We start from the raw sequence: 18,051 nt of genomic DNA, 5'->3' as shown, positions 1-18,051 counted from the left end.
AGATGGCCTTAAGCCATATTTATTGTAATAAGTTCTCTCTTGAGACATTCGATGTAATAAGTGTGTGATTGCCACTCTGTTATAAATCCTTCGAGTACTGTGTGTGTTACCATTACCGATCCAGAGATGACACTGAAGCACAGAGACTTGACCGTTTGAGGTCGGGTCGCTACATCTTATGAACATAGTGGTTTGATGAAACACACTCATAGTCATAAGTCTGAGTATGGATTCCCTACAAAACATTAACGTTAGGGTGACTCTGATGAGTCCTCTCTTTGTATGAAGCCTTTGGACCATGTGAAGCCTTAGGTCTGGGGTTTGTCTTCTTCCCATGTGGTGTCATGTTGACATTCACAGGAATCTTCTCAAGACAACTTTTGGGCACCCAGATCTTCTTCAGAGGTGATCCATTCCTGCAATTAGTACCAATATACCTGGCAAACACTTCACCATTCTGATTCTTAAACAGTTTATAGTTTGCATCCAAGGATTCAGCAATGATAATTGGTTAGCACAAGTGAAGCCAGACAAGGTAGATGGATCCATTGAAGGACCTTTTGCAGCAACCCATGTGGTTTTGGGGTACTGCCCAGGCTTCCAGTATGAACCATCAACATTCATTTTCCTCTCGAACCCAACACCCTCTTTCCTAGGGTTTCGGTTCGAAATCTGTTTCTTGAGGACATCACATAGAGTCTGATGCCCTTTGAGGCTTTTGTACATCCTTGTTTCAAGCAATGTCTTCAATCTAGCATTCTCATCAGCAATGGTAGTGGTATCCTTAGAAGAGGGGTTAGTTACCACATCAGCAGTTGAGGATATAGAAACAGTAGCAGCAGTTGAACATTCAGCAACAGAGACAACATTATCACGCTCAAGACATTTTAAACATGGTGGCTCAAAGTCTTCTTGAGCGGTACTGATCTGTTGAGCGTGAAGTGACTCGTTCTCCTTTTGAAGATCTTCATGAGACGCTCTGAGGTTCTCAAGTTCTTGCTTCCTTTGAAGATAATCATAGGAAAGCTTCTCATGAGTAGCTGAGAGAGTTTCATGATGACTTTCAAGTTCTTCGTACTTAATATGAAGACTTTTAATGTCTTCAATTAAGGACCGAGTTCAAGTCATTTCTGCGTCCAACAGATCATCACTTTTGTCTATCAAGTTTTGAATGTGTTCCATAGCATTTTGTTGTTCCGTTGCAATTTTCGCAAGTGTTTTGTAGCTAGGTTTAGATTCATGTTCAGAGTCATCTTCACTGGATTTTGCAAGTAAGCATCGCGTGAGTTTACCTTGGCACCACATGCCATGAAGTAGTAGGTAGGAGCAGATTCATCCTCATCATCAGCATCGGCGTTGGCGACGATGTCATTATCTTCGGTGTTGAAGATACACTTGGCGACATATGCAGAAGCTAGAGCCAGGCTTGCCACGCCTGAATCAGACTCCTCCTCCGACTCCACCTCCGCCTCCTCAGAAGTAGACTCCTCTGAATCCATCTCCTTGCCAACAAAAGCACGAGCCTTGCTTGATGAGCTCTTCTTGTATGATGAAGGATTTGATGAAGACTTTGAAGAAGACTTTGCAGATTTTTTCTTCTTCTTATTGTCATCAAAATCATATTCCTTGCTCTTCTTCTTCTTCTTCTTGGTCTCATTGTCCCATTGAGGACACTCAAAGATGGAGTGACCAGGTTTCTTGCATTTGTGGCATGTTCTCTTCTTGTGGTCACGAGAGGAAGCTTCATCATTTCTTGAGCTGGATCTTGAAGACTTTCTGAAACCTTTCTTCTTGGAGAACTTCTGGAACTTCTTCACGAGCATAGCGAGCTCCTTTCCAATGTCTTCAGGATCCCCAGAACTGCAGTCATATTCTTCTTCAGATGAGGACACAACCTTTGCCTTCAAAGCCCGGGTTGGCCATAGTTGGGGCCATAGATATCTCTCTTCTCAGATAATTGGAACTCATGTGTGTTGAGCCCCTCAAGTATGTCAGACGGATCGAGAGTCTTGAAGTAAGGACGTTCTTGAATCATCAGGGCCACGGTGTCGAATGAGCTGTCAAGTGATCTCAGGAGCTTCTTGACGATTCCGTGCTTGGTGATCTCAGTGGTTCCAAGTGTGCAAAGCTCATTTGTGATATCAGTGAGGCGATCAAACGTGAGCTGGACATTCTCATTCTCGTTTCTTTTGAAGCGGTTGAAGAGGTTGCGAAGAACATCAATCCTTGAATCTCTTTGAGTGGAGATGCCTTCATTGACTTTGCAGAGCCAGTCCTAGACTAGCTTCGCAGTTTCCAGTGCACTCACACGGCCATACTGTCCTTTAGTCAGATGACCACAGATGATGTTCTTGGCAGTCGAATCTAGTTGAATGAACCTCTTGACATCAGTAGCGGTGACACCTTCACCGACCTTGGGAACGCCATTCTTGACGACATACCAGAGGTCGACGTCAATGGCTTCGAGATGCATGCAACGGAGACCTTGATTATCCCTGCAGTCGACATAGCTAAAACTCCAGGTGGTTAAACCGAATCACACAGAACAAGGGAGCAGCTTGCTCTGATACCAATTGAAAGTGCTAGTTATCGACTAGAGGGGGGTGAATAGGTGATTTTTACGGAAATCTTCAAAACACAAGGTATTTGAAGACAAATAGTAGAAATGAACCTATTGATATACAGCGAAAGGTAGACTACACTAGACAGGCCATAGTCAATTAAGCAATGAAGTGAAAGCACGAAGACTGTCAGCAGCTAGGTAGTATGGATCAGGATGGAAGACAATATGAAACCAAATAGTTAATAGGCTTCACTCAGTAAAGTCAATCAAAGCAGACAGACAGGTAATGATTTCACAAGGACAAACTGTAAAGTAAAGGGAAGTGAAGGATAGAACCAGTTGCTTGGTGAAGACAAGGATTTGGTAGACCAGTTCCAATTGTTGTGACAACTATACGTATGGTTTATATGTATGGTTAGGGAGGCTGAGATTTTAACTCAAAAGACAATGTCTTCACCTTATTTCCCTTGAGCTAAGGACACCCAGTCCTCGCCCAATAACTCTGGTAAGTCTTCAAGGTAGACTTCCAAACCTTCACAGACTTCGTTCACTGGCAATCCACAATGTCTCTTGGATGCTCAGAACTCGACGCCTAACCGGCTGGAGGATTCACAGTCCTCAAGTGTAACAAGTCTTCAGGTCACGCAGACAGAAAGACTTTAGTGATGCCTAACACTCTTTGGCTCTGCGTGTTTTGGGCTTTGTCCTCACAAGGATCTCCCTCTCAAATGCTTTGGAGGCGGGTTGCTCTGAAACAAGAGAAGTCGTGCACTAACTCTGAGCAGCCACCAATTTATGGTGTAGGGGGTGGGCTATTTATAGCCAGGAGGCAACCTGTCGGTGTTCTGGGAACGGGGGTCCCCAGACTTGCCTGCCTGCGGCCTGCAACGTGGCTCAAAGGGGGGCCCAGCACGGCCCATCTTCACCAACACAGACCCAAGACCCTCGCAAGGGGCCAAGCCTCACGGGGCGGATGACGCGGAGCTTCCTCAGGCACGGCCTCATCAGGCTGGCTCACGAGGAGGCGGAGAGATCAAGGCGGGGTACCTCACGAGGTGCCCGTGACGCAAGCCATGACGACCAAAGGCGCCAGGCGGGTGCCAGCCCGCGCAGCGTCCTCCTTTCCTCTTTGGTGCAAAGGGAGCAAGCGCAGCCGCGGAGTACCGAGGCATCAGGCAAAGGTTGCCATTTCAGTGCAACAAGACCAAGACCAGGAGGACTGCAAGACGGAGGTCATTGTGGAGCCCAAGACGGCGTCACCACCAGAGCTTTGTGCAGGCAAATACTACTTTTGTCAGGATAGCTGGTACTAGCTGTCCCCCTTCAAATTAGCCCGCCATTGTTGGCTCCCTTCCCGCTCGATATTTGGGAAGAGTACCAGGGCCTCTATAAATAGGACAAGCCCCCCACGGGATCGGGGGAGACGAAAAAGAGAGGGATCGAGGGGGGCGGAAAAAAGACGAAGAAGAGACAAGAGAAAAAACGAGAGAAGGAAAAGAGAGAGAGAGAGAGAGAAAGAGAGAAGGGTGACTGAACTCCTCCCAGCAGTTCATCGCCCCAGCCAAGAGCAGACCCTCGCGAGGCTGTTCTTCCTTGTATTGTTCATCATCATCAGCCCAAGAGGCAATCCACCACACCACACACTGGAGTAGGGTATTACACCACAACGGTGGCCCGAACCAGTATAAACCCTGTGTCATTCGTGTTGTTCTTTCCATAGCCTAGATCTTAGCGAGGCGGAGGGGTGCAGGTAGGTAGGAGGCAAAATCTCCGCGCACACCCCAGTGTTCGAACCTCAAGGGTCTGCCGGAACCCGAAATCCGACATATGGCGCGCTAGGTAGGGGTGCGCCGGAATTCGTCTTCCACCGCCCCGTTCTCCTTCAACCATCGCGCCCATGTCTGACGCTCGTCGGGCCCGTGCCGAGAACCGGGCCGCTCTCGCTTCCCGCGTCGCCCAGATGGCTCCTGTCGGCGGGCGTCCTCGCCGTTCCCCATCACCTGCCGTCAACGCCGCCACCGGTCCGGCGGGAGACGAGCAGCAAGCATTGTCTAAGCATCCGTCTGTGCGGCAAGACGGCCGCACCGCTACTCCCTCGCTCACCCCAGCTGGTTCTTTGTCCCGCGCGCTCCGCGCACCCATGGAGGCTCGAGCTGCACTCATCGCGGCAAACGAGCTCCTGCGCTACCGTCCCATCGACGACGTCTACGATGAATGGCTCGACTGCGTCGCCGAGCTCGTCCGCACCGCAGGGGGCTCTCCTGCGCCGTCCGCTCCGCTGCACCGCACCCCGCCCCACGCGGGCGATGAAGCTCCGGCGGTGCCCCGGCCGCCTCCTCCACAAGAAGGCGCCATGGCTCCAAGGCGCGTGGCCCCTAGGAGGAACCTACTCCGTCAGGTGCCAGCCCGGCAAGAGCAGAGCTGCCAAGAAGTCCCTCGCCCGCAAGAAGCTGCCCGGGCGCTCCCTGCTCTAGCACGTCGCGACCATGCTCCTACTCCCGCACGTCAAGACCCAGCTGCAGCGCGTGGGGACATGCAAGACCAAGCTATCCGAAACCCAAGGCCTCCCGTGGCCACAGCAGGCTGCCGTGCCTTCACCACTGAGCTACGCAGCGTCGCGTGGCCCGGCAAGTTCAAGCCGGACCTGCCTCCTCGTTACGACGGCACAGCTGACCCTGCGGAGTTCCTCCAGCTCTACGAGCTGGGCATCGAAGCTGCCAACAGAGACGAGAAGGTCATGGCGAACTGGTTTCCCATGGCGCTCAAGGACGGGGCCCGCACCTGGCTTCTGAACCTGGCTCCAGGCACGATCTCCTCTTGGGACAAGATGCGCACCCGCTTCATCGCCAACTTCCAAGGTACTCGCGACCGGCCACCTGCCATGAGCGACATGCGCCGCATCAAGCAACAACCCGGGAGACCCTGCAGAAGTACATCCAGCGCTTCAACAACACGCGCCTCAAGATTCCCAAGGTGACTGAAGAGGCCATCATCTCAGCCTTCTCCGACAGCGTGCGTGATGTCAAGATGAAGGAGGAGCTGGCGATGCATGAAGACCTGTGCACTTCCTTGGAGTTGTTCAACTTGGCGACCAAGTGCGCCAGGGCTGAGGAAGGGTGTCTCTCCCTCCTCGAGATGCCTGCCGCAGACCCAGAAGAGAAGAAGACCAAGGCCAAGGACGTGAAGCGCAAGGGGGCTGCCGTGGCCCGCGCGAAGGGTGGCACGATCAACCTCGCGAGGATCACTGGCATGACCCGCCTCGCGAGGGAGACTGGAGGGATCAGCCTCGCGAGGATCGCCCGCATGGCAACGCAGGCCTCCCTCCGCTGCCGCCGCAGCCAAGGAGAAACGAGGACTGCCACCAAGACGAGGGGGCTGGGGGCTTCCAGGAGCCGCGCGCGATCGCCTGCATCCTGGGCGGGGCTCAGGCCCCAGCCTCTCAATGCATCTTCAAGCAGTTCGCCCGCGAAGTGAATGCAGTCCTCCCCAGGCTTGAAGCCACGCGCCCTCTCAGGTGGTCGGCGTGCGCCATCACGTTCAGCTCAGCAGATCAGCTCAAGTGTGCGGCTACAGCCGGAGTCCTCCCGATGCTTTGCTCCCCAATCATCAGCAACGTGGTGGTCACCAGGACCCTCATCGATGGCGGGGCAGGGCTCAACGTCCTGTCCGTGGAAACATTCAACAATCTCCAAGTGCCCTACAGCCAGCTTCAGCCAACCAAGCCCTTCTCCGGAATCACCGACGGCTCCACGGTCCCGATTGGGCAGGTCCGCCTCCCTGTCACCTTCGGGGCACGCGACAACTACCGCACCGAGCTCATCGACTTTGACATCACTCACATTCGCCTGCCGTACAACGCCATCCTTGGGTACCCAGCGCTGGCCAAGTTCATGGCCGTAACTCACCACGGCTACAACATCCTCAAGATGCCAGGAAGTGGCAGAGTCATCACGGTGCCCTGTGAAGAGAAGGACGCGGTGTGTTCCCTGGAACGAGCCTTTCAGGCCGCGTCACTGGAAGACCCGGATCGCGGAAGCAGGAGGCTTCCCGAGACCGCCCCAAGAAGAAGAAGACATTGTCCGGCCCGGCCCCTCAGGAGGCAGGCCCCTCTGGGCCTGTGCCTGCCTAGGGGGAACCTCCTTGCGTTGCATAGGAAAGCGCGCCTGGCGCCCTCCTCAGGCAGGGCTCGGGGGCTCTCCCCTGGAGGGCCACCGACCTGGCTAGGGTCACGAGGGAGGCGCTTGGGCACCACATGGAGGCGTGTTTCAAAGCATGTTTCCCTCAAGAAGGAGTAAGGCAAGGAGAGCCAGACCCTCAGGAGTTCGTCAGCAAGGCCATTCAGGAGCTACAGGAGTCAAGGGTCATGAAAGGCGGCCGCCATCTACCAGCAGTGGCTCCCCATCCAGGCGAGGATGGTGGGCTACGCGTCTGCATCGACATACCAGGGCTCAACCGAGTCGCCTCTCTGGAGCGCCTCTGGCCCTCGCGAGTGGGGCGCTGCGGAGGTCCACCCCACAGCTACGTTCGCATGCCTTATGGCTTGCCGAACGCGGCTGCCACGTACCAGCGCCTCATGAGGGGCATCATGGAGGCACAAGAGGCCAGGCGTTCCGCAGCCCTGGCGGAGATGGAGATGGTCCGCAGGGAGCAACCAGCGCCTCCGGAGCCTCCTAAGGCCCCTGGGCCTGGGGGCTCATGAGGATCGCCTTCTGCAGCCCACCGGGTCCGCTACACCAACACCCCTTCGTCCTCAACGTCATCAGGTGACATCTTTCAAGTTTCACTTCCAGCTGGGAGTGCCCCCCCCAGGGCTGCATTATTCCCAGGCCGCGTGGGTCCGTCCCTGCGGCATGTATCCCTTTTATTTCATGTTGTTAGCTTACCTTGTTGGGGGCGCCCCTCGGGCTGCACGATCCCCAAGTCGCTCCGGCCAGACCCAGCGGCATGTATCTCATTTGCAGTTATTTCCGGTTATGCGTCATACCCACCATGCTAGATTATTTGATGCCGGTCCACGGCACCTCTTCTTCTCCATGCCGACCGCTTGCACATTAAAGGGGGGGGGGGGTACCGAAGCATCGCGACTCAGGGCTCTTACTGGCTCTCCAGCCCTCACCCTCTGGCCTTGTCCACGGCATCGCGACCTGGCATACCGGCGATGACTGAGACCAGCTCGAGGGCCGGGACCCGAGGACGTAGAGTGCCGGCATCTAACCAAATTTGCAGGGACACATCACAAGATAAGGCCCAGTGCCAGGCGCAACCCGCCTAGAGGTAGGGCCCTGTGAGTCCCGTGCTGGCCCACGGGTTCCCAGATACACCTCGCCAGGCCCTACCGTGCCAGCCATGTGTCAGGGCGGGGTTGTACACGCCCCGGGGGCTCCTCCCGGAGGGGCCCCCCCTCCCACGTACCAGTGGAAGCACCATGCTCCGTGCTGGCTGACGACACTGCCGAGGAGTGGCTATGCCCGTACACATACAGAAGCGCTATGCTCTGCGCTGGTGATAAACAACTGAGGGTGGCCCCCGGGCCCGCATCAACCTCATTGAGCCCAGAGCTCAGTGTCTAGCCTCATCGTAACGCCTCCCCTCGGGAGTGCCGTGCGAGGGGGCTAGGCACGGGGGCTGTGCCTGGGTCACGCCCAGACGCACGCCGCCCAGCCAGGCCCCCCCGGGCCTGGTTCGTCACGCGTCTCTCCCCGAGTGGAGCCAAGGTACGAAGGCCGTTTGAGCGTCAAGGGGGACTCCTGAGCATCGCAACTCAGGAGCCTAACTGGTCGCGTGGCCCCTCACTCCTTAGTTCCGAAAGGCTAAGGCCGGGTGAGGTATGCGCGCGGCCGGGCTCTGCAGACGTAGAACGGTAGATCCACCCACATCACACCTCCCTACTTGCTGTTCATGCGCCAAGGGGGACTCCTGAGCATCGCGACTCAGGAGCCTAACTTGTCACGTAGCCCCTCACTCCTTGGCCCCGTCCTGGTTTCCGGTCGGGACTAACACTGGGTGAGGTATGCGTGGGGCCGGGCTCTGCCGGTGTAGAACATAAGCAAGTAGGAAGGAAAAGCGCAAATTTCAAGGAATTCAAAAGCAAATATTACAGTCCACACTGTTATCTCAATGCCAAACACAAGTTTAAACGCCTCCCCGAGGCATGATACATGTGCAGGAATTAAAGGCAGGACAGGAGCCACAACGGAGTCACTTGTCAGCGGTGGAGCAGCGCGGAGTGGGTGCGCCTCACGGAGCAGTGGGGTCGGCAGCGCCTTGCTTCGGCTTGGTGCTGAAGGCCCGGAACTTCCCCAGCAGAGGCTCCGCACGACCCTTCATGGCCTCGGCAGCGGTAGCAGCACGCTCGCCGCTTACTGGTTCCAGCAGGCCCGAGGTCGACGTTGGGATCGCGAAGGTAGATGTGGGTGAGCACCCGCGTCAGTGCTGCAGAAGACAGGACACGCGCCTCGGTCTCAGCCGTGGGGCCAAGGCCAAGGGCGACATCTTCAAGAGCGCGAACCAGGAAGGGAAGCAGCTTGGCAGGGCCGTCCTCGGCGCCAGCCAGCGGGCTCTCCAGGCCGCTGTCGTAAAGCGTCCTCAGCGAGGAGCGAGCCTTCGCCTCCATCTCCGTGAAGGCCACGCGGTCCTCGGCAAGAACCAGGGCCTTGTCGTCTAGCTCGGCCTTCCTCGCGCCCCAACTCATGCTCCAGCGCGCCTAGGCGGTCGCGGCGCTTCCTGAGCTTGACCTCCCTCTCCTTGACGGCCGCCTCGCGAGCCTTCACACATTCTTCCTGCTCTTGGCGAAGGCGGACCTCTTTCGCGAGCTGGTCCCGCAGGCCCTGCAGCTCATCCTCCAGCGCCTTGCAGCGGCCACGGACATCGACCACCTCCCCCAGGGCTGCGTCACGAGCAGCCTTCGCCTCAAGGACGGCCTGCTTCTCCTCATCGCAAGCCCTCGAGGCCTGGACCAGCGCCGCCTGAATCGAAGCATTGGAGCGAACCCATCTTGAAGCCAGCTCCAAGCGCCCGGCCACCAAGCGAGGGTCGGCGCCAAGAAGATCCTGCCGCAGTCGGTCCAGCTCAGCGACAGTACGATCCAGAACGGCAGAAGGAGTCATAGAGACAACAGCCGGTGGAGTAGGAGGAGAAGGCGGCTGCGCGGCCACGGCATCCTGAGGCGGAGTCTGCTGCGCTCCAACGGCTGTAGTGGCGGCGACAGGCAAGGACACCTCAGGAGTCACTTGGGCCGTGGGGGCCGAGCTCACCCCAGCCGGCTCCGCCAGGCCTCGCGTGGACGACCGGGCAGGAGAAGCCCGTGCGTCGCGGTCACCCTCCTTCGCGGGCAGAGGCGCTGCCATGGATGGGACCTCAGGAGCTCCCTTCGACTTCTTCGCTGCGGGCGCCAGCCTGTCCAAGAGATGCGAACGTCAAGCCTCAGAAGCAGAATAAGAAATAAAGACAAGAATCAAACGCTTACGGGTCGTCGCCAGTGAGCTCGAGCGTCCTCCGGCCAAATCTGAAGCCTGAAAGCCGGCTGGAAGGGTCAACCAAGGGAACCTTGGAAGCGGAAGGTGCGGTCCGCCTCGGGGCCGGGGCAGACCCGCGGGAGATCAGCCCGGTCCTATCCTTCTTCGGGATCGGGGGCAAGCTCCCGCCGTCCTGCTCGTCGTCATCCTCGTCGTCATCGCTCGGAGAGAGGCGGAGAACGCGGGACCTGCGCAGGGGGAGGGGAGCCCTCGACTCTCCATCAGTCGCCTCGGAGCCAGTCCCTCTTTCCCGCTCCCCTCCTTCCTCCTCTTCGCTGGAGTCATCGGAGGGCACGTCCACCGGTTCCTCGGGAGTTTCCATGGGTACAGGCCCATCCCCGTTGAAGACGGGCATGGACTCCACTACCTGCTCCCAGTCGTCGCGGAGGAACAAGGGCGTAGGAGCACCCTCCAACCTCGCCACATCGCCCCTGACCAGAGATTGGAGGACCGCAGCCAGATTTCCGTCGGCCAAGGCCGCGGGGCTCGGATGGGGCCTCCACATCGGAAGTGAGTACTGCCAAAGCGGAGCCAGCTGGTGCTCCAGGAACTCCCTCAGCAGCGATGCGCCGGTCAGCTTCGCCGCCGCTATGTTGGCCGGCCTCAGATCCGCATCCATCTTCTCCAACACCAGCTTCGCGCGGGGGTCCGCGAGCTCCGCTCAACCCCAATCGCTGGAGCTCGTGGGCTGCTCCGTGGGTAAGATCAGCCGAGGGTGAATGCGCCCAGCATCTGCCAAGACCCACTTGCTCCTGAAGCCCTCAATCCTTCTCCCGGGGTTCGAGATGGCAATGGCGCCGCCGTACGCGATGAAGCTCGCGCACGCGGAAGCAGGATCGCAAGAGGTCCGGAGGTAGAAGTAGTGGCGCAGCAAGGCCACTGAGGGCTGCACCCCTACGTGAGCCTCACAGTAATAGGCGAAGATTGCCAGGAGAAGGACGGAGTTGGGGTGGAGATGCAGAGCCTGTAGCTTGTAATGGCAGAGGACAAAGAAGAAGAACTCGGAGAAGGGAGGCACCAGGCCAGCAGCAATGGCACTTACGAAGAACGGATAGAAGGTGCTCCCTTGACCCTCAGGGGTGGCGGAGCCGGCCTTGAACACCTTCGCCCCGTCAATGCCCCGCGCCACCGCCATCCGGCGCAACCGGGCAAGGCTAGCCTCCGATACGTTCGGCGAGTCTAGGGCAGACGAGTACCAAGCTACGACCGGGGGCTGACGAGGCGCCATGGCTTCCTAGGTCACGCGGTTGGAGTAGATCTGGAAATTTTGGAGGAAGGAAGGAGAGGCGCAAGAAAGGGGATTTGAGCAGCAACCGGAGAAAGCAAAAAGCAAAGCCTATGCACATGCCGCTCCTTTATCAACTCGCATGGTTGCTAAGGCGCTCACGTCCAATCAACTGCCACGCGGCGCCCAAGGCCGCAGGCTGTGAGGGCCCGCAGCGCTTCGCTCTTGCCCTTCCGCCTCCCTGCACGGCCAAGTCCGGCCGCGCCTTGGGCCCGGGGGCTACTATCGGCGTTCTGGGAACGGGGGTCCCCAGACTTGCCTGCCTGCGGTGTGGCTCATAGGGGGGCCCAGCACGGCCCATCTTCACCAACACAGACCCAAGACCCTCGCGAGGGGCCAAGCCTCACGGGGTGGATGACGCGGAGCTTCCTCAGGCACGGCCTCATCAGGCTGGGTCACGAGGAGGCGGAGAGATCAAGGCGGGGTACCTCACGAGGTGCCCGTGACGCAAGCCATGACGACCAAAGGCGCCAGGCGGGTGCCAGCCCGCGTAGCGTCCTCCTTTCCTCTTTGGTGCAAAGGGAGCAAGCGCAGCCGCGGAGTACCGAGGCATCAGACAAAGGTTGCCATTTCGGTGCAACAAGACCAAGACCAGGAGGACTGCAAGACGGAGGTCATTGTGGAGCCCAAGATGGCGTCACCACCAGAGCTTTGTGCAGGCGAAGACTACTTTTGTCATGATAGCTGGTACTAGCTGTCCCCCTTCAAATTAGCCCGCCATTGTTGGCTCCCTTCCCACTCGATATTTGGGAAGAGGACCAGGGCCTCTATAAATAGGACAAGCCCCCCATGGGATCGGGGGAGACGAAAAAGAGAGGGATCGAGGGGGATGGAAAAAAGACGAAGAAAGACAAGAGAAAGAACGAGAGAAGGAAAAGAGAGAGAGAGAGAAAGAGAGAAGGGTGACTGAACTCCTCCCAGCAGTTCATCGCCCCAGCCAAGAGCAGACCCTCGCGAGGCTGTTCTTCCTTGTATTGTCCATCATCATCAGCCCAAGAGGCAATCCACCACACCACACACTGGAGTAGGGTATTACACCACAACAGTGGCCCGAACCAGTATAAACCCTGTGTCATTCGTGTTGTTCTTTCCATAGCCTAGATCTTAGCGAGGCGGAGGGGTGCAGGTAGGTAGGAGGCGAAATCTCCGCGCGCACCCCAGTGTTCGAACCTCAAGGGTCTGCCGGAACCCGAAATCCGACACAACCCGACCTGATTTGTCTGAAATGACCCCGGGTCACTAAGGAACTGACACGTGTCCAACGGTCGGATTTCAAACACACGTGACAACTTGACTTGGGTTACAAGTAAAGCTGAATCATCCGGACCTAGACAAGATTTGGTCTCATTGTCTTCGCTCGAAGTCATAGGATTTGGTTGAGCATCACTTCAGTCACTCTGACTTTGTTCACTTGGACCCCACTTAACAGTACGGTGGTTCCTATGACTCAATCAAAGAAGAAAAGGAAACTATGAAACAATTATGTCTTCGCACTCCATAGTCTTCATATGAATGTCTTCCCATGTCATAATCTTCATCGTGAATGTCTTCACGTACCAACATTGTCTTCAATGTCTTCACACATTTTTAGGGGTCATCTCTGGTAGGTAAAACAAATCAATAAGGGACTACTACCTGTGTTATCCTGCAATCCTCACAAACACATTAGTCCCTCAACCAAGTTTGTCGTCAATAATCCAAAACCAACTAGGGGTGGCACTAGATGCACTTACAAGGAGGCACTTTTATGGAAATTACTTTAGGAGAAGCTACTAAACTCCTAGATAATATTACGGTTAATTATTCTCAATGGCATACCGAAAGATCTTCCACTAGTAAAAAAGTGCATGCGATTGAAGAAATAAATGTTTTGAGTGGAAAGATGGCCGAACTTATGAAATTGTTTGCTAATAAGAGTGCTCCTATTGATCCTAATGATATACCTCTGTCTACTTTGATTAAAAACAATAATGAATCTATGGACGTGAATTTTGTTGGTAGGAACAATTTTGGTAATAACGCGTATAGAGGTAATTTTAATCCTAGGCCGTTTCCTAGTAATTCTCTAATAATTATGGTAATTCCTGCAACAATTCTTATGAAAATTATAATAAGACGCCCTCTAATTTTGAGAATAGTGTTAAAGAATTTATTAGTTTGCAAAAGAATTTCAATGCTTTGATTGAAGAAAAACTGCTTAAGATTGATGATTTGGCTAGAAACGTGGATAGAATTTCTCTTGATGTTGATTCTTTGAAACTTAGATCTATTCCACCTAAGCATGATATCAATTAGTCTCTCAAAGCCATGATAATTTCCATTGATGAGTGCAAAGAAAGATCCGCTAAGATGCGTGCTAAGAAAGATTTGTTTATAAAAGTGTGTTCTTCTAGTTTTCGTGAAAATAATGATGAAAATCTTAAAGTGATTGATGTTACTCCTACTGAATCTTTGTTTTCCAATGCTAATCTTGATAAAGATGGGACTTGTCGGCATTCTGGGAACGGGGGTCACCAGACTTGCCTACGTGCGGCCCACGGCGTGGCTGGGCTGACAGGTTCGTACAGCCCATCTTCATCAACAAGACATTCAAGACCCTCACGAGGGGCCAAGCCTCGTGGGGCGGACGACGCAAGACCTCCTCAAGAGCGGCCTCGCCAGGCAGGCTCATGAGGGGCCGAGAGATCAAGGCAAGGTAAACCTCGCGAGGCCCTCGTGGCGTGAGCCATGATGATCGAGACCAGGCGGGCGCTAGCGCGCGCAACGTCCTTGTTTCCTCTTTGGTGCTAAGGGGGCAAGCGCAGGCGTGGAGTACCGAGGCATTAAGCAAAGGTTTCCATATTGGTTCAACGAGACCAGGACCAGAAGGACGGCAATACGGAGGTCACCATGGAGCCCAAGACGGTGTCATCACCAGAGCCTTTTGTAGGCGAAGACCACCTTTTGTCAGGATAGCTTGTACTAGCTATCCCCTTTCAAATTGGCAGTTGTTGGCTCCCTTCCCGTTCAATATTTGGGGAGAGGACCAGGGCCTATATAAGTAGAACTAGCCACCATCATAAGGGGGAGAAAAGGAGAGAAGAAGGCAGAGAGAGAGAGGGAGAGAGAGAGAGAAAGAGACGACGAGAGAGAACAGAGCATCGACACCATCACAAGTCGGGCGGCTGATTCCGATCCTCACACACAAGCACACCAAGCGCAAGAACACCTCGACCTCAGGAGGCTGTTCTTTCCCTTGTATTGTTCATCATTAGCCCAAGAGGCAATCCACCACCACCACACTGGAGTAGGGTATTACACCACAACGGTGGCCCGAACCAATATAAATCTTGTGTCTTTCTGTGTTGAGAGTTCGTCGTGCTCGTCTGCGAGATCTTAGAGAGCTAGGGCGTGGATCAATAGGGAGAAAACCTTCACGCGCACCCCAGTGTTCGAACCTCAAGGGTCTGCCAGAACCCCAGATCTGACATTTGGCGCGCCAGGTAGGGGTGAATCGTAGCTTCCAATCCGTCGATCTGCGATCCGTCGCCGCCACGCTGCGCCCACATGGTAGGCGCCCTGCCGCAGACTCCGACCACCAGCGTAGACGATGGGGCCAGGGGGCTCCGAGCCCTGGCCCCCGCCCTACGGCGGGTGTAGTGGCCGCCCAAGTTCAAGCCGAAGATGCCGCCGCGCTACGACGGCGCAGCGGACCCATCAGCCTTCCTGCTGGCGTACGAGGAGGCCGTCCTCGAAGCCGGGGGTGATGACAAGGTCATGGACAACTGGATTCCCATGGCCCTCGCCAGCAAGCCGCGTGCCTGGTTGCTCAACCTTCCTGGATCCACGGTGGCGTCTTAAGAGGAGATCCGCGACCTCTTCCCTGCGCGCTATGCGACACCTGCGCGCCACGCGGTCGCGGCCCTGCTAGGCAGCTCACAAGCGCTGCCCTCAGAGCGCCACATCAACTCGTCCCTCCGCCAAATCGGTGTAGCTTCCACGCGCTCGGGGGCTCCGCCGGGCTGGGCCACGCATGAGGCCGATCTCACCTTCAGCTCAGAAGACCACCCCGTCACCACTGTCGACTCGGGCATGCTCCCGATGCTCTGCATGCTCGCCATTTGTGACGTGGCCATCACTAAGACCCTCATCGACGGCGGTGCCGGCCTCAACTTGCTCTTCGTGGAGGCCTTCAGCCTTCTTCATGTGCCACTCGAGCGGCTCAGCCTCAGCAAGCCTTTCTCAGGAGTCGGCGGTGGTGCTGCCCGCTCCCTGGGGCAGATCCGCCTCCCCGCCACCTTCGGCACGCGCGACAACTACCGTACCGAGCTGGTCGACTTCGACATCGCCTGCATTGGCCTCCCTTACAATGCCATCATCGGGTACCCGGCTCTGGCCCAGTTCATGCCGGTGACTCATCCAGCCTACAACCTCATGAAGATGCCTGGAAGCAAAGGTGTCCTCACCATCAAGGGGGACGCCAAGGAGGCCATGATGGCACTCAAACTTGCCTTCACGACCGCCGCGGCGGCAAAGCCTATCGGCGCTGGTGCCCCCGAGGCCATGGAGGCCGCGCCAACCAAGAAGAAGCAGTTGTTCACCCAAGACAAGGCAGAAACTAAGCAGCTGCCGGTCGACGAGGACGACCCCTCAGGAGCCACCTTCACCATAGGCGCTAGCCTCGACCCCGGCCAGGAGGAAGCATTGGTTAAGTTCTTGCGCGCGAACAAGGAAATATTCGCATGGGAGCCCAACCAGTTGGTGGGGGTCCCGAGAGAGGTGATTCAGCACCACTTGAGGGTATGCCCCAATGTGCGCCCTATGAAGCAACGAGCGAGGAGGCAGTCCTTGGAGAAGCAGGCCTTCATCATCCAAGAGACCCGCAAGCTGGAGGCGGCAGGTCCGAGTCGTGAGGTTAGGTACCCCGAATGGCTGGCGAACCCAGTCGTGGTGCCGAAGAAAAGCGGGAATGAGCGAATGTGTGTTGACTTCACCAACCTCAACAAGGCGTGCCCACAAGATCCGTTCCCTCTCCCGCGCATTGACCAGATCGTCGACTCCACCACCGAGTGTGACCTACTGTGCTTCCTGGATGCGTTCTTAGGGTATCATCAAATCAAGATGGCGGTGGAAGATGTAGAGAAGACAGCCTTCCTGACCCCGTGTGGGGTGTACTGTTACACCTGCATGCCCTTCGGGCTGCACAACGCGGGCGCGACCTTTCAACGGCTGATGCACATCGCTTTAGGGCAGCAGCTCGGGAGAAACACGGAGGCCTTCGTCGATGACATTGTGGTGAAGTCCTGGGAGGCGAGAACCTTGATCCAAGACCTGGAGGAGATTTTCGAGAGCCTGCACCAAGTGAACTTGCGGCTTAACCCGAAAAAGTGCGTGTTCGGCGTCCCTTCCGGCAAGGTGCTGTGATTCCTCGTATCACACAGAGGGATCGAGGCAAACCTGGAGAAGATCAAGGCCATCGAGGGCATGAGCCCGCTGCAGACCCTCAAGGAAATGCAGAAGCTGGCTGGTCGGGTGACCGCATTGGGGCGCTTCATCTCCAAGCCGGGAGAGCGCGCCTTACCCTTCTTCAAGCTCAGGAAGAAGAAGGGCCCATTCGAGTGGACTCAGGAGGCCGACCGAGCCTTCCAAGACCTCAAGAGATATCTGACCAGCCCGCCGGTGCTGGTGGCGCCACGACCTCTCGAGCCTCTAGTACTCTATGTTGCCGCCACCCCATACTCCGCCAGCGCTGCGCTGGTGGTGGTTCGGGAAGAGCACCAGGCCAAGAGAGTTCCGTGCCCGGCCACGTCGCCAACCGAGATGACGCAAGATCAGGAAGGCACGGCAAGAGCCGTGGCGGCAGCAACAGAAGACCAAGCTCGGCAAGATGATGTCGTAGATATTCCCACAAGCGACCAGGCGCCAGGGGTCACGTAACCTCAGGAGGAACCCCAGCTCGCACAAGACGCGAGCCTCACCAACACACCGGTCCTTGTCGAGCACCCGTGTACTTCGTCAGCACAGTGCTGCGGGACGCGAGGGCATGATATCCCATGCCTCAGAAGCTCCTGCTTGCACTCCTGGTGGCCTCACGCAAGTTGTGGCACTACTTCCAGGGCCACCCCATCAAAGTCGTCTCGGCCTATCCGTTGGAGAGGGTGCTCAGGAGCCCCAACTCTGCCGGAAGGGTCGCCGAGTGGAACATCGAGCTGCAGGCGTTCCAGTTGGAGTTCAGCACCACCGGGGTCATCAAGGGAGTCACGCTCACGGATTTTATGGCAGAATGGATGGACGCCCAGGCACTGGAAGTGGGCGAGGACCGGTCTACCTCGCCAGGAAGTGAGGCGCCCGACGGATGGGTCATGTACTTTGACGGTGCCTTCGCGCATCAAGGCGCGGCGGCTGGAGCAGTACTCATCTCGCCCACGCAGGACAAGCTCTACTACGCTATGTAGCTTTGCTTTCAGCAAGGTGAGAAGGTCTCCAACAACATCGCAGAATATGAAGGTCTCATAGCTAGCTTGAAGGCCGCGTCGGCTCTAGGAGTGAAGCGCCTCAGTGTTAGGGGAGACTCATAGCTCCTCGTCAACTTCTCCAACAAAGTGTACGAGCCAAAGGACGAGCACATGGAGGCGTACCTCAAAGAAGTACGTAAGATGGAAAAACAGTTCCTAGGCCTGGAGGTGCAGCATGTGCCCCATGGCACCAAC

Source organism: Triticum dicoccoides, chromosome 5A (assembly GCF_002162155.2).
Source record: "Triticum dicoccoides isolate Atlit2015 ecotype Zavitan chromosome 5A, WEW_v2.0, whole genome shotgun sequence".
Classification (NCBI taxonomy): Eukaryota; Viridiplantae; Streptophyta; class Magnoliopsida; order Poales; family Poaceae; genus Triticum; species Triticum dicoccoides.
Note: the sequence above shows the minus strand (reverse complement) of the source record.